Raw genomic sequence first — 17,227 nt, 5'->3', positions numbered from 1 at the left:
TCTTCATTGCAGTGAGAGGGCTTCTCACTGCAGTGTCTTCTCGTTGCGGAGCACAGGCTCTAGGCGCCTGGGCTTCAGTAGTTGTGGCATGCAGGCTCAGTAGTTGTGGCGCATGGGCCCAGTTGCTCCGCAGCATGTGGGATCCTCCTGGACCACGTCTCGAACCCATGTCCCCTGCATTGGCAGGCGGACTCCCAACCACAGTGCCACCAGGGAAGCCCCTGAAATGCTTTTAATGAAATAGAAATGCCATTTTATTTTACATCCAAAAAAATAAAATTATACATACATTAAACACAGATACATTAAATATATATATACAAATATATGTGTGTGTGTCTGTGTGTATAAAGGATATTTAACTTAATCCACAAAATCCTGAAAATCACAGAGCCATGTAACCTCGAGAGCACAGTTAATTGGGGGAAAGGAGTAGGGGGGGGGAAGCTGAATTTAACATGAAAAAATAGAACTACTTGTTAATTTATCTTAAATCATTCTATTACATTAAAATATGTCTTCCTTAAGGCTCTGAAATCAATGTTGTCATTTAAAATTGTATTTTAATAGTGGAGTCCCAAAATCATATTCAGCAATTCTTACTTGCCTGCAGATACAGGCCACTCTGTTGCATAATAGTGGCTTTGTTTTATCCATATACAACAGTATGGACTTACAGCAGCGTTTTGCCTGGGTAGGTTGTAGTGAAAAGGAAATAATCTTTTAAAAATTAATTAACAATTGTTTTCTTTGTGACTACTGCTTACCAATCTATTTTATGTTAATGAGGAAGCTACCAATCAAAAACAGAGTAGAAAATTATGTTATGCTACTGGTAATTTCTAATAAGTAATAATATTTATTCAGTGTTTACTATAAGCCAGACTTCCTCCTAGAGACTTACAATCTCATGTAATACAAACAAGAACTCTTAGATGGAAATGCTATGGTTATTCCAGTTCTTCCATCTGAAGAAACAGAGTTACAGAGAGCTCAAGTAACTGGCTGAAGATCGCACAGCTGGTACAGGGTAGATCAGGAATCAAACTCAAGGCAACTTGCCTCCAGAGCACATTCCCTTGAGACTACGCCACAGGGCTCTGCTAAGGTAGAAATAGCTTACATTTAATGAGGCCTCTTGATGTACCAGACGTTTTGCTGTGCCCTTTAAATCGTTACACCATTTACTACTGAAAACACAACTGTGAGACAGAACCATTATTATTCACATTTCAAATATTAGAAAAAATTAAAGACAGTAAGTAACTTGTCTAAGTAAGCATGAAAATAAATGTGGATGAAGAATGTAAACTCAGTTTTTTCTCAGAATCTGAAGCGTGGGAAGTGTTGTCCCACAGACGTGTGCACATAACATTTTAATCACTGTTTTATTGCCAAGGACTTTGGGTAATAACTTTGTACTTGTGTCTCATTTTGAATGGCCTGAGTCATTAAAAATGTCTATTTTTGTAACTAGGGAAAAATAACATCCTTAGTTAGCATCAAGAATCTTTTAAATAGGTGATGTCTTTAAAATGTTGGTATCCACTGACCTAGTTATTTTTGAATTGGAAATCTGATTGTAAACACAGAAGTGGTTTTATAAATGAAATCTATTTATTGCATAACGATATAGCGATTCCAGCAAAAATTAATAACAACCTAAATACTAAGCAATACAGAAAGAGTTGAGTAAACTGCAATATTTATTCTTGGTGGAAAATCATGCATTCATTAAAATATTTCCTAAGAATAGGCAATAACCTGGGAAACACTCATGGAGATACATTCAGAATAAAATTTGGATATAAACTCTTTCATATGGTAATGTTAAAATTATGTTTAGTGATTTTTCTTGCTCTCTCACTCTTTTTTTACTCTTGTGATTTTTTTTTTTTTCCTTTTCAAGTATTTTTGTGGGAAGTCGGAAAAGATCTGAGGAACTGAGCTGGTGTAATAATAGCCTCAGAATGCACAGTTATTCATTTCATTGTGCTCAGGAACTGACCTGAAATTAGAAGTATGTGCTTTTTCTGGCTTATGTGGTATCCAAATAGTTAATTTCCAAGGCTGTACCATTTAAGGTCATTTAGTAAAGATGGTCGAGGCCATCAGCAGAGAGCAGTGATGTTATTTATGTTAGAATGGGATTGCCTGAGAACAGGATGAATAGGATACTTAACTTCGATCATCAGTGCTGAAGTGCACTTTTCTCAGCTGACTGTAGAGAAAGCAGAAGAAACCTACTCCGGTTGCTTTAATTTGATTAATCTGGGTATTCCAACGGATACACTGGGCCCCTAATCCATTTGCTTTGGGGATCAGTATGATAGCTTCCCATGGAGAGTATGGTAGCAGGCTATAAACTAAGAATGCGTAAGAGCATGTCGGGCAAGCCCAGCCCAGATGGCACGCTCAGGGCTAAGTGGAATTGGGACTCTAGGTGTAAGTTTCCAGACCTAGGTTTGCATATGCCTTTTTCAGGATAATTAGCCTTCAGTACACAAAACACTATTTGCAGTGTTTAGAATAAACAATTAGTGTCTTCGGTGGCCTGTATAAGGAGTTGGGGGGGGAAGCAGAGGAACCTGCAAACGTGAAATTGAGCCAAGTTGGTGTGGGATCAAATCCTGAGTGCCCTACTTATTATCTGTGCCGTCTTGAGGAATTTACTCAACTACCCTAAATTCCATTTCCTCATCTATAAAATTGAGTTAATCATAGAGCCTGGCTCATGAGATTGCTGGGAGGGTAAATTAGGTGTGGACTTTTCTGCACAGTGTTCCACACGCAATATATTATTGCCATTACCATTATTAGTAGTAATGTTACAGCCAAAACTCCATGGGGCAAGACATGAGTGCTAAGCAATGACTCCATACACTTACCAGATACGGAAAAAAGTTTGGGTCATCTCCAGAGTAGGGACTTTCTGTTTTGAAAGAGTAAAGCTGAGAGTAGGAAACTAGAGTACAGAGCGAAGAATTAAGTACAACTCTGGGAGAAGTCAGAAAAAGAAGGACATTTCTTGACACCTTGAATCTTCTGTTAGGGTGAAAGCTTGCTCATGGGGGAAAAAAAATAAAAGAAAATCCCAAGTTGCACTTCAGCTTCTCTGTCTTGAGGGTGAATGGTTTGGAGGACTTCTTTAGGCTGTAGCAAACATCAAGGAAACTAATTTAGAGGAAGAACTTGAATCAGAAGAGAATTATGGACTGTAAAGTTCAGATTTGGAGATAAAGGAGATGAAGTGAATTGTAGTTTAGAGGATAAATTGAAAATTAAAGTGCCAGGGGTGATGATAAATATTTAAGAAGCAAAGAGACCTAAAAAGGTACCACATACCAGAAGCCTATGAACTGACTTCTTTGATGTACTGTTGTTTCAGTTAATATACTTGTGGATATTTTTTCCTTTAAGATCCTTAGAATTACTTAACAATTTTGAGTAAAGTTTCCTCCCTTGCACAAACTTTTTTTCATCTAAATGAATTAAGCAAACATTAGCCAAAGCTAGACTGTAGTTTATTTGTTTGAGAAATTGATGATTAATTTAAACAAATAGATGAAGTGGTCTGTGCTTCGTGTTCCATACGAGACAAAGGGCTTCCCAATGAGGCTTGCAGAGCCCTGAGCTACCACCTGGCAAGAAGGCAACTCTACCTTTGCTTTTATCACCCATGCCTCCACCCCACCCCCAAATATTTGTTTTTATATTGACTTTAGGGGTACAGGTTGGACATCCTCTCCTCACGCATGACAATGGCATCCAAGTTCTCATTATATCATGTTGTTCTGTACTTGCCTTCCTCTGGTAACATTTCATTTTATTGTGATATTAGGGTCAGTCATGATGTCAGTCTATTCATTATTAGAAAGTCCATCATCAAAAATTTTTTTTTTTTTTTGCGGTATGCGGGCCTCTCACTGTTGGGGCCTCTCCTGTTGCGGAGCACAGGCTCCGGACGCGCAGGCTCAGCGGCCATGGCTCACAGGCCCAGCCGCTCCGCAGCATGTGGGATCTTCCCGGACCGGGGCACGAACCCGCGTCCCCTGCATCGGCAGGTGGACCCTCAACCACTGTGCCACCAGGGAAGCCCCATCATCAAAATTTTGCTTAATGATTTTACTAGCTGTTGAAGGTCATTACCTAGATCCATTATTTCATTGTATTATAAGAGTTTTGATAACAGTAAAAAGATATAATATTTCCTTTTAACTGGGAGGTTTGTACTCCTTTTATTTTCTTCTTTTTATTTTTGATTTCCCTGTGATACTATATTTAAGTGCTGGAGTTCATAGAGATTGCTTTTACTTTTCTATTCTGGGACCATTTTGCCTACTACAAAACCTTGAATTTGTGTATTGCTATGATTTCCTGGTCCCCTAAACCATGTATTCAGGGGTGTAGACATTATCATTTGTATTTAGAAAATTTATTTAATGAGCATGTACTACTAATAGACTAAGGGGAAAAAAAGTATTTTTAGAAACTGGGTAACAGAAACAGAGTAGATCTAGTGCAAACTACTACTGGTAAATAATTAAATATGCCTCCCGTATAAAATCCAAGGAGACCCTTTACTTATAATGATAGTTTGGGGACACATTGATATATTTTATATAAGTTAGCCTACTTACTAGTACTCTTATGATGAAAGTTTTTTTATGCTATCTTAAAACAAATAAAAGAGATGGCCCTCAAGAGAAGTACACTATAATTCCTATGGCCCAAAATATAGCATAATAAAATATTATTATCCCTGCTTCAATTATGATAAAGGTTTTCAATAAACTTTTGACAGTTTTGAAGGCCTGACTCTCTATAACGTCATTATCGAGCAATTGGAATTATGAATCCTCTGTGAGAGCTTTGTCTCTAACCTCCAAACCCAAATTGCTATTTTGCAGATTATTTTTAGAGGGCATATTTTACTTAACTGGAATACTCACAGTGCAGACCTCTAACAGCCCTTCTAGGGAACTACTACCGAGGACCCATGGAAGGGTAACACCGTGATTATATTATGTTACGGAAAGTAAAGCATGGTTTCCAACACAAATGCTAACTTGACACAAGTGAGCGTTCTTGGCATTGGTTTTCAAAAAAGAAGAAATCTCCATGTTAGATTACCTTCTGATAAATGCAGACTAATAAATATCTGCTGCAGAGAGTTAATTTCATGGTTTGCAATTTTAAAAGTACAGGTTGTATTTATTCCACAACAGGAAAAAGGTTTAAGTTCCCTTAGAATTAAATGTAAGAATTGCCACAGCAGTGCAAATTGACTAAAATCAAATGATCCTAAATATATCATCTTTAAAAATTTCAAACCTAGATGCCCCAGGATGGAGCAGTATTTGAAATATTGTTTTCACCATGCCATAACTAAAAAGTTCAATTCAGTTCTGCAAATACCTACTTAGTAACTTCTATGTGCAAAAAAAATGGGAAAGCATGAATGACACAGATTGTGATTTTATTAATAATAAATAAAACCACTTGTGCTCTGTTACAAGTGAAAATTTCAAACATACACTAAGCATAAGCCAGTAAAAGAAAGCCACAAAGCTCTCTGAAGATAAGAGGTGGCATTGTTTAGAAGGGGCATTGTGGCAACCTAGGAAGGCATTGATCATTTCTAATGGGTTGGAGGGAGAGGGGCAATTGCTTGTCCACTCTGTTGAACTGTTGACTACAACCAAGTTTGGCCTGCAGCCCCAGCATGACAAGATCTAATTATTCAATGGTATTGAAATCCCTATTTTTAGATAAATTATTGGCTCCCTTAAGAAACCTTCTATTCTAGCCAAACAAAATACTTTTTTAGAACCTCTGCACTAAACTCTTAGACACATATGTGATAGCTACTTCATATTCTTTGATACACCAGTTTCCCCAATGACATTAGTGGAAAAAGGAAGCAAATGCCTATTATTATTAATTTAAACAATTGTATTTAAATGTAAATTTCTTGTCTAGGAAACAAAAATATAAGACGGTCAGTATCCCTGACCGTCCCCTTCGCCTCCACATACTGGGCACCCTGAGGTCTTCAGCACATTTTGACATTCATCCTTCCTCAACCCACTTTGGCTTTTGTTAAAAGTGTATGGAATTTTACTTTCAGATTTTTATTTTCATTGCTATGGATATTGGCTTTTTATATTTCAAAAATTAATTTTAATGACAGCATTAAATCTCAGTAAGCAATATCAAAACCTGTTACAATTAAAAAGTTGTGTCATATTTCTTACCATTCTTTCCTGAATACCACAACTTCCCCTTTCTATGTCCCTGCCTTTTCAAATAATACAGCTCTTTCCTTTTCATTAACGGAGAAAAACATTAACAATTTGAATTATTCAAAAATCCTGTTAACTCCAGCCACCGTGAGCTTTCATTAGAGTGACTAGTTGAAATGGCTATGCAAATCCACAACTCAAATAGTATCAGTGTGTTAACAATTATAACTTTTAGTTTCAGTTCTGTGTTTAGATCTGATGTACTTGGGTCTTTTTCTTAACCCTTTGGCTAACATGATCCAACAATGGAAGGTATTGAGAAATAGTTCCACTTGCTAGAAGACTTTTACTCACTGTTGAATTTTGAGTTCAAATTTCCTCTCTGCAGAATAGAAGCCTTCCACATGAAAAACAAACCCATCAAAAGACTGGATGATTGAACATCATTCCCTTCCCTGCTTTGCAATGAATATAAACTGACTCTGTTTCAGTTTATGCACCTACTCATTTTCTACTTTAGAGCAGCTTTTATGCTAAGAAAATGTCTGAAGAACTCCTTTCTCCTGGGAAGAAAAATGTGTTATATGTCAAAGCTGCAATTGTTAAAAGACTGTAATATTTTCAAAGGCTGGGAATCAAGGTCAAATCAAAAGGCTAAGTCCCTTTAGTTTCTTGCATATATTGTTTCTATTTCTCTTTTCTCTATTATAATCATGTCTGTTTGCTAAAAGGTTATGCAAAATAAATTAGGCTTTTAGAGCACTGACAGCTCAGCCATAGAGAAATTCTTTCCTCAATTTTTTTTTTTTTGCACTTTATACGTGAACACCTGCTACACTTCTAATGAGCTTTAAATTATACTTTACCCCATGTAACAAGAATGGATATTGCTCTTTAGTTATAATCAAAGAAAATATCAGGATGACTTGTTTCTAAGAGCAACAGCTTGACAAAAAAATGATACTTCCTCTAGTAACAATATAGATAGATAGGTCCAGCACTGATAGATGGAAAATATGATTCATACTACATTGAGAGTTATCAATCTTTTAAATTTTCTTGTCTTCTCTGATTTAGGAGGAATTTGTCATTGCTCTGTGGCTATGCCTAGATTATTTTCTTTTGTTCTTATCTTTGTTCTTTCAGTCTCCTTGCTTCTTATAGGCCAAAGGAAAAACAAAATTTCCATTATGCTTTTATTTCCCTCTGACACATTAAAATGGATAGACTTTAAATAAGATTCCAAGAGCTTCTTGAAATACCAAAATATAATGTGATACATATTTCTTTTTCGAATTCTATTTTCCCCTATAATTTGGTTCACTTTTAAATACTTAACCCTATTTAAGTGAGCTTTAGTCATTGTCAGATTTTCTTTTAAAGGAGTTTAATGTACAACAGAAAAGCAAAGCATTAACAATGAACGTTAGCAGTTTGGCTCTGTACCATCCTCACATGAGAAGTCTTAGACATCATGGCCAACCAGAATTAATTTCTTTTCCCCAGTGGTACCAATTTAATGCCACCGACAGAGAAGTGAGGTGGTTGAGTGGAAGAGAGGACTATTGTGGAAGTAAATAAGATATAATATACTGGAGACAGAAAACGGGGCCATGGCAGAGAGACCCTGGCATGAAGATTTTGTCCGATGTCCCAGTCAAGCACTGAGAAAAGCAGGATAATACAATGGAAGAGTTGTGGCCACAGGGGTCACCACCAGAGTCCGCAAAGCACAAGGAGGTTCTCTGTTGGGAGGCATGCCTACCTGTTTCTTGCCATTAGGTGGAGTCAGGGGGTGAAGATGTGTCCATAACATTTCCTTGATAGGTACATTTGGATTCATTGTTTTGTAAGTTTTTCCCTCTACACTGAGAAGTAGGGCTGACCTCCGTGTGACTACTCTGTTTTTAAAACGCCTTTTTCATATGGAGTTGAAATGTAGCACAAAAGGAAAGATGAGGAGAAAACAATAGAATGGAACAGGAAAGAGACTATGGAGATTAGAGAAGAAAGATGAAGAAGAGAAAATAAAGAAGCAAGGTAGGAATATTTTAGCATATTTTCCCATGCCGTTTTAATCCCCATAAGATTTGGAGAGCAATGCACTGCTTAATTGGAAAAATAGTCAACATAGAAAATTCCATAACTTCAACTTTCAAATTGTTCTTTTTTTTTTTGTGGTATGCGGGCCTCTCACTGCTGTGGCCTCTCCCGCCGCGGAGCACAGGCTCCGGACGCACAGGTTCAGCGGCCATGACTCACGGGCCCAGCCGCTCCGCGGCATGTGGGATCTTCCTGGACCGGGGCACGAACCCGTGTCCCTTGCATTGGCAGGCGGACTCTCAACCACTGCGCCACCAGGGAAGCCCAAATTTTTCATTTTTATAAATATTCTTTTAAAGTTTTTGAACTAAAACAAATACAATAAATATCTTTTCTTTCTTCGTGTGTTCCCTAAAATACTATGCCTTTGTCTGTATGGGCACACATTACTATACTCTCCTTTTCAAAAAAAGAAATTTAAATGTCTCATTAAAAAGCAGCAGAAGAAATGTACTTTTCCTCTTATCACCAGTAACAAAAAACTTCAAAAACTGTTTGGTTCCAAAGCTCCTCAATATGAAAGCTATCTATTTATACTAATTATTCAAGCCTTGAGAGACTGAAAACTAGAGATAAAATTCTCATGAGAATAAACAAACTCTGTACATTACATATGATATTTCCTGAAATTCACTGCTTCCATTCAGAGTAGCTTCAGAAAGAATATCATGTTGGCATTTTAATTTAGCTAATAACAATAACTGTTTACAATACAATAATAGTATATTTACAGAGATATTTTTCTTTAAATAGGCTATAATTACATTATTAAGTATGCAAAAAATGTCCTTCGAGCATCCTTGCTCATTTTCTCTGAAAGTAACAGAATAGAATACAAAATACTGGAACTAGTATTTGGTTTTTCATGTGACTTTGAAAAAGCCCAGAGATAAAATGTATTAAATCCAGTGAACATGTTCTGCTATATTCTGTAAGACATTTTCCAATTCAGGGAAGTTTTTATGATGTTATCTTACCTTGCTTCTTTCCATTATATCTGTCTCCATGTTCATTAAGTGGCACTCAGTGTTCCCAAAGTGGTAAAGCAGAAGATCAAACACAACTCTTTATCAAGTATCCACTTATATTTAACTGTGTCTATATAAAACTTAAAATCCCACATAATTTGACTCTAGGTCTTGTCTTAATTAAAATGTAATAATGTTAGACTTCACTCAGTTATTTAATTGAATCTTTACTATGTACCAACTTAAAAAAGATTCTTCACTATTTAAGTGTAAGCTGGGGAAGTCATCAATCAATTAAATTTGGAAAACAATCTTTTTTTGTGTAATTAGAATTATCTCCTTTCATGTCATGCATGAAGAACTCGTTTATTTAAAAAGTTTATTAAACATTGGATATGACTTGTGTGTCTGAGTGTTAGGAGAGGGCATTTTAAGTGGAGGTAAAAGTAAATGGCAACTAGAAAGTAAGAGGCCATCATTTGATATTATTGGAACTTATTGAACAAATGGCAGAATTACAAGATTAAGCAAATTTAGTGGACATAAAGATTGAAAATGAGAGAAAAGAATGCCTGTTTTGATCAGTATTGAACCCTGAGTTCCAGAAGACTTCCTAAACATTGGCTATGACTGACTCATATTTGTTGAATTACTAAATGGAGGTAGATGATTAGAAAGAGCAGTATCCATTATTCTACCTAATTTCTCTGTTAATTCTAAGCTGTACAGGCCTGCTTGAGTTATGCCTTATTAAAGTTTTCATGTTTCTAAGTTATTTTTGCAAAAAAGTGCTGACAACATTCCAACTGCAGTCTTTCTCATTCCTTTTAATATTATACAAACTAATCTCAGTCCCCATATTGGAGAAACCAACTTCTAACAACAGCTTCTCTCCTTTCCCACCCTCCCACCCAACTTACCTCCATAACTGCATCTTGATTGGTAACATATATAGGCCCACAAAATAATAATTTTGAATCTTAGCTCCAGTATCCCTGTAGTTTTCTGAGCAATACTCATTAATAGAGTTAACAGGTATACATGAAACTCTGCTAGACTCTGAGGCCTAGATGGTGTTGCAGAAAAAGAGGGACAAAAGCTACCCCAGGCTGATTTATGGTGGATCACCTTAAAACCTCCTGCACCTGACATTAGTCTGAACTAATGAACCCAAATTAGTGATTGTTTAGTTAACAAATGGACCCTGGCAGAAATACCCATGTAGGTAGGTTTAGGGACCCCAGAAATGTATGTAATGATTTGTAAGACAAAAGGAACAAAGTGAAGACACGTTGGAAGAGACCCTTCATCGAAGTGTTTAACTTTTTAGATGCTTCTTCTTAAGAAGAAGGAAATGTCATATTAGATACACAATTTTATTTATTCTTTAATTACCTTCAACATTTTTACACAATCAGGTAAACTCATATATGTCTGTATGGTTTGAAAATTACAGAGATGGGGTTAACATAAGAGTTATTATCCCTCATTCATTCCCTCAACTTGCCCCTGGGCCACATGATAATATTTTGGCATGCAAACAGATTCACATTATCATATTTTCTTTTGCCCAATTCACAATATCATATTTTCTTTCACATTATCATATTTTCTTTCTTTTGTCATGTTGCTCCCACATTCCTCTCTTGTTTCTTAACACATTTCAGTCAGTAGATAGAGACTTCCACGCTCTTTGTGTCAAGTGTAGAACATTCCAGGAGAATGGGGGGAAAATGAGAAGTATTTTCTTCGCTTTTGGACTTTGATGGTATAGAGCCTCTGTGAGAAACAAAGTTTTCATCTCCACAGAAAACAAAGATTCAGGAGAATTCAAGTGAAGTGTGAGCAGAGTTTCTCACTTCTAACCCCTCCCTATGTGGGGGATTAGAGGCTCAGAGAGGAAGAAGAAAGAGCTAAGATGCTGGCTGGAGCCCTGAACCCTGACTTCAAATGCATCATCATGGGAAAGAGAATGGATACAAAAATCCCACATGGATTCGGCGGAGTCTGAATTCAGAGAGACCTTTAACTCCTTTTCTTTTTAAATTTCAAGGAAGCCCAGAACAGATTCCAAACAGAAAATTTTGCAAGATGAGATGACAGGTTGTAGGACCCTTGGAGAACTACCCCATGCCCTGCATGATCAAGGGCAGTAGGACAATTCTGATGGCACCTAGAACAGCCTGGAAGTGGTGAAGTACCATAGGTGTCGCCAGGAATTTCTCATGTCTCCATCATGATGGAGAGGCGACAGAATGATCACATGCACTAGAGAGGACAATACAGTTTGGCTCAATGAGAGTCAAACAGAGAGGCAAAAATGATGACTATTGTGCAAAATTAATGACTGCTGGCTTCCTTAGCAGATTGCAGATTACCACTAGAAGGAAAAGATCTCATCAGATATCAGGGTGTATTGTTAATGGCTTAGATCAGATGGCAACCCCTAATCCCTTAAGGGGAACACTAGTCCTACAGGAATGGGGGAAACTTAAATCATCTGAGATTAATTTTCCTTCACCCTGTAGAATGGATGCTCATACTAGAAAGCCCGTTGAGTTATAGAAAATATAAAATTACCTTTATTGCACTCCTGAATTGTGTGATTAAATTCAGACTCAGAATCCACGGCTCTCCAGAATCAGCTTCATGTTCCCCAAGATGGCACAGAGAAGAGGTGAGTCCTCGGAGGTGTGGGTGTAACTGGGAGGAACATGGGCTGCACACAGGCAGCTGCCAGTGGACGACTTAGAGAGAGCTCAGAATAGACCCCAACTTTCAATCTATTCAATGGGAAGGGGAATTTCTGAAGATCTGCTTTTAAACCTTTCAGACGGGTGGGGGAGGGGTAAATACTTAACGTTACTAACAACACTGTTTACCTTTATAAAGACACATTTATACTGTATTAACGGTTAAAAGAGATCATATATGGGCTTCCCTGGTGGCGCAGTGGTTGAGAGTCCGCCTGCTGATGCAGGGGACACGGGTTCATGCCCCGCTCCGGGAAGATCCCACATGCTGCGGAGTGGCTGGGCCCGTGGGCCATGGCCGCTGAGCCTGCGCGTCCGGAGCCTGTGCTCCGCAACAGGAGAGGCCACAGCAGTGAGAGGCCCGCGTACCGCAAAAAAAAAAAAAAAAAAAAAATAGAGATCATATACGTAAAGTACTTAGATTAGTTCCCTGCTGCGATGGTTAATCCTATATGTAAACTTGGCTGGGCTACGGGATGCCCAGATAGCTGGTAAAACGTTATTTCTGGGTATGTCTTTGAGGGTGTTTCTGGAAGAAATTAGCATTGGATTCAGTAGACTGAGTAAGGAGATCGGCCCTCCTGAGTGTGAGTGAGCCTCATCCAGTTCTTTGAGGGCCCGGATAGAAAAGAAAGGCGAAAGAAGAATGAATTCTGTCTCTTCTTGAGCTGGGATGCCTATCTTTTCTCGCCCTTGGACATCAGAAGTCCTGGTTCTTGGGCGTTTGGACTCAGAATGAATTATACCACCAGCTCTCCTGGTTCTTCAGTTTGCGGAATGCAGATTGTGGGACTTCTTGTCCTCAATAATCATGTAAACCATTTCCTATAATAAATGTCTATGTGTATACACACACACACACACACACACACACACACACACACACACACAGATATTTAGGTTTGGCCAAAAAGTTCGTTCGGGTTTTTAGTAGGGTGTTATGAAAACCCCGAACGAACTTTTTGGCCAATCCATCTATATCTCTCACTATATATAGATCTATATCTGTATCTATCTATCTATCATCTATCTATCTATGGAGAGGCAGTGTGTGTATTGGTTCTGTTTCTTGTGGGAACCCTAATACACCTGCATATAAGCAGGTGTACACATTCTCTCAGTTTCCCTTGTAATTTCCTTCAGTGATGGCTCTAAAGTTGAGCAAAAATCTTTGTATTTTTGTTTTCTTTTGGGAAGGAAAATGAGAAAAGGCAATTGAGGGATCAGTAAGTCAACCTAAGAATTTTAATTTTAAAGTAGTAACTTTAAAAAATAGCTAAAAAGGCAGAATCCATTGCAGAAAACCAACCAAATGTGTATAAAATGCACATATACTTTATTTTACATATTTCCATTTTTATGTAAGAGAATGTGTTTTCTAATCATTCTCATTTGCCTGATCATTGAGCTGTTCATTCATTTTAAACTGTTCTGCATTTCCCTCTGCAAGAAATTCTGAGTGGGTAATTTTGATTAGTAGCTCTTTCTACATACACATCTTTTTCTTATTTTCAACTGTTACAGTTTTACTTTTTATTTTAATATGGCATTTCATTTTATGACTTGAGATTTAGACTAATGTCTTTGATGTGAGTCATTAATGCAGAGATTTGATCATTTTACAGTGACAAAGGTACGAAAATACATTCATTTATTCCTTTAATAAGAAATGTCATACCACAGGGATTTAATAAGTAATCGTACAGGAGAAAATGAAGGTATGTCAGTGTCTTTGTTAAGTAAAAGCAACAAGTCATGTAATTTTTATCTTTGTGAAGAAATAGGTTTTCTTGGAGATAATAGTATAAGAAATATTTAGAAGAAAAGATTTTTGAAGAAAGTGATGGGTGAAATGGGTAGTCTCTGGCACACACTATGGCTCCACCATAACACCCGACAATCTTGCTCTCTCCACAGGGACCACGTAGGGAAGACTCACTCAACGATGGGCTGAACCAAGGGTGGGTCGAATGTGCCGCGATTCTCCCAGGAACATGGTGAGATAGAGGCTGTCACAAGGCTCCTATTGTAGGAGTCTGTTAGGAAGCAGTCTCTCATCTGCCTCCCTAGTTCCATCAGGACTGAGTTCTATGTCGCCCTCATTTGGGTACAGCTGCAGACTGTAAACTGCTTGACGGGGGTTTAGAGTGGGCTCCCTAAAGACAGAGCCTCCACTCTCATGTTTTCTATCATCTGGCTCTTTGTGTTTGCTGTGGGCTGTTGAACTGGGGATGTGGGGAGCTGATATCACCGACCATGGTTTTCCTGTCTGTGAAAGGAATAAATTTGCCAACTCCATTTGGGCTCCTTGTCGCCATTTCAGATGAATCTCTCGAAGTACCGCAAGCCATCCTGACAGCTGCCAACGGGCTGCTGCTTAGGGATTGATGGACTGCTTTGACTGACACAGAGACTGTGACTAATAATAAGCTGCTATCCTGTGTAGATTGTAGAACCCCTCTCTTCATCGGTAGTAATCTTTAGTTATTTTCATATGTTTCCCTCTGTGTATTTCTTCCTTTCTTCAAGCACATGATGTTCTGTTTTCCTAGATGGATTGAGGTTTCTTCATGTATCTCCTTTCCACATATGAACACGTACACATTCATGGGTATTTACCAAAATGGTAAACAGTATGACTATAAATGTTTACAATAAAATTCCATGCAGTGAAAGGAGGAGCTGCAATACATTCTTTTTTTTTTTTAACAGGGTGATGGTGGTGGTGGATATTCTCTTTAATTATTTCTCTATCCTCTACTAATATTCTCTGGTATAAATTAAAAGGGAAAAGAAGTCTGTTTTCCCTTTTAACTTATATTAGAAAATGATCAGCTATTATTTCCCTTCTCTTTCCAATCAGTAAGCCCATTCTCTTCTGAAGCTTGTTGCTGTACTTTTACTCTTTTTTTTTTTTTTTTTTTTGTGGTATGCGGGCCTCTCACTGCTGTGGCCTCTCCCGTTGCAGAGCACAGGCTCCGGACGCGCAGGCTCAGCGGCCATGGCTCACGGGCCCAGCCGCTCCGCAGCATGTGGGATCCTCCTGGACCGGGGCACGAACCCGTGTCCCCTGCATCGGCAGGCAGACTCTCAACCACTGCGCCACCAGGGAAGCCCTGTACTTTTACTCTTGACCTTATCTTTGTTCTCTGTTTCTGAGAACAATTAGACTTTTAAAGTCTTGCATTATCTTTTATTTTTAACATTTCCTCCTCTCCTAGGTGTTTTGGACAATAAATAATGACAGTCAGGGGTCATTTATCATTATAAAAATAAATAAGAATACCATGTTTATCAGACTGGAAAAATCACTTAGCTTAAATCCAATGTCTACCTTTTCTCTCACTACCAAACTTCTTGAAGAGTGAAAAGTATCCTACACTCATTGGTCCCAGGTGTTTGCTTCCCGCCCATGTCTCAACCCCGCTATAACTTGGTGTGTACTCCATGCACCCTATTGAAATAGTGAATAGGTTACAAATGACTAATCACAAGTTTCTCAGCCTTCTTAACACATGGTTTGCTTATTCTAGATTTTTACCTTACTGTACATCTACTGTTTCTAAATATGCTTTTAGCTTCTTCTCCTTTGATTTTCCCTAAATACAGAACTTTTTCAATTTCTTTACTGTTTCTTATCATTTCTCTTCTTTGAAGATCTCGAGTTTGCTAGCTTTAATAATTACATATATGTGTTTGATTATCAAATTTGTATTTACAGTCCATATATTCTTCTGAGCTATATTTCTAGGTATTTATAGGAAATTTTTATTGGGTACCTTACATTTGCAGCCCCTTAAAATTAATATACCCGAACACTGCTCAGCATCTTCAATGCCCACCTCTCTCTCTCTTATGAATTTATCCCTACAATAAACATTTCTTGTTTCCAATCCTTTAATTACCAACTATTCATCCATTTGACACTTTCCCTTTATTTTACTTTCCCAATGTCCCTTGAAGCAATCTCATCTTTTCATTCTTCACTGTTACTCTCCTAATTTAGGCTTTCATGACAACTCTTAAAATAGACCCTTTATCAACCAGCTTACCGCCAATATCCCTCCCTCCCCATCTGACGTCTATGTGAGATATGCTTGTTGGTATACACACAACCATCACCTTCCTCCCTACTGGGAAAGCGCTGGTGCTTCTTTGGTGTTGACTGTCCCTTGTCCATAGGAATGATAACTTTCTGTAGTCCCTTTGCATCCTTCATAATTGGTCCAAGACGGTCATGTTTGTTTTCTTTCCTTGACATGATTGTTTTTGTCATGGCCTGTGACTCATTCTTAGCAAATTGTACCTGATGGGAAATCTGTAGGCTTCTGGGAAAGGTTTTTACTTATGGATTAAAAGAGATTCAGTGTTGAAAATGCCCGTTTTTAACAGGACGTCAGCTTTCTGCATGTGAAGCTTAGAACTGGTGCAGCTAATTTTCAATCATGAAGGAAAACGTCATCAGCACATGCGAATGACAGGACAGACTGATAGAAAGCCTCTGTTTTTTGTTTTTCTTTTAAATTGGGGTATAATTGCTTTACAATGTTGTGTTAGTTTCTGCTGTACAGCAAAGTGAATCAGCTATATGTATACATATATCCCCTCTTTTTTGGGATTTCCTTCCCATTTAGGTCATCACAGAGTATTGAGTAGAGTCCCCTGTGCCTTACGACAGGTTCTCATTAGTTATCTGTTTTATACATAGTAGTGTGTCTATGTCAATCCCAATCTCCCAGTTCATCCCCCCACCACCCCCCATTTCCCCGCTTGGTGTCCATACGTTCGTTCTCTACTCTGTGTCTCTATTTCTGTCATACGGAGTGAAGTAAGCCAGAAAGAGAAAAGCAAATATCGTATATTAACACATATATGTGGAATCTAGAACAACGGTACAGACAAACCTGTTTGCAAGGCAGAAAGCCTCTGGTCTTTAATGAAATGACTGAGCTGGATTTGCTAACCCTCTATCTATGCTGTCTCTAGTCACTCTTGTTTCCCCATGTGTATCATTTATTCTGCTCTAACCTTGTAAATTGCACATCAATAGGCTTATTTATTTATTTACTCTAAATCAAGGTAACATTTGTCTCTAACGTTATGTAAGTTTCATATGTACAATATAATACTTTGACTTCTGTCTATACTGCCGCGTGCT

This window comes from Aethalodelphis obliquidens, unplaced genomic scaffold (assembly GCF_003676395.1).
Source record: "Aethalodelphis obliquidens isolate GAN/ISIS:26980383/991018 unplaced genomic scaffold, ASM367639v1 scaffold6, whole genome shotgun sequence".
In the NCBI taxonomy this organism is placed as follows: domain Eukaryota; kingdom Metazoa; phylum Chordata; class Mammalia; order Artiodactyla; family Delphinidae; genus Aethalodelphis; species Aethalodelphis obliquidens.
Note: the sequence above shows the minus strand (reverse complement) of the source record.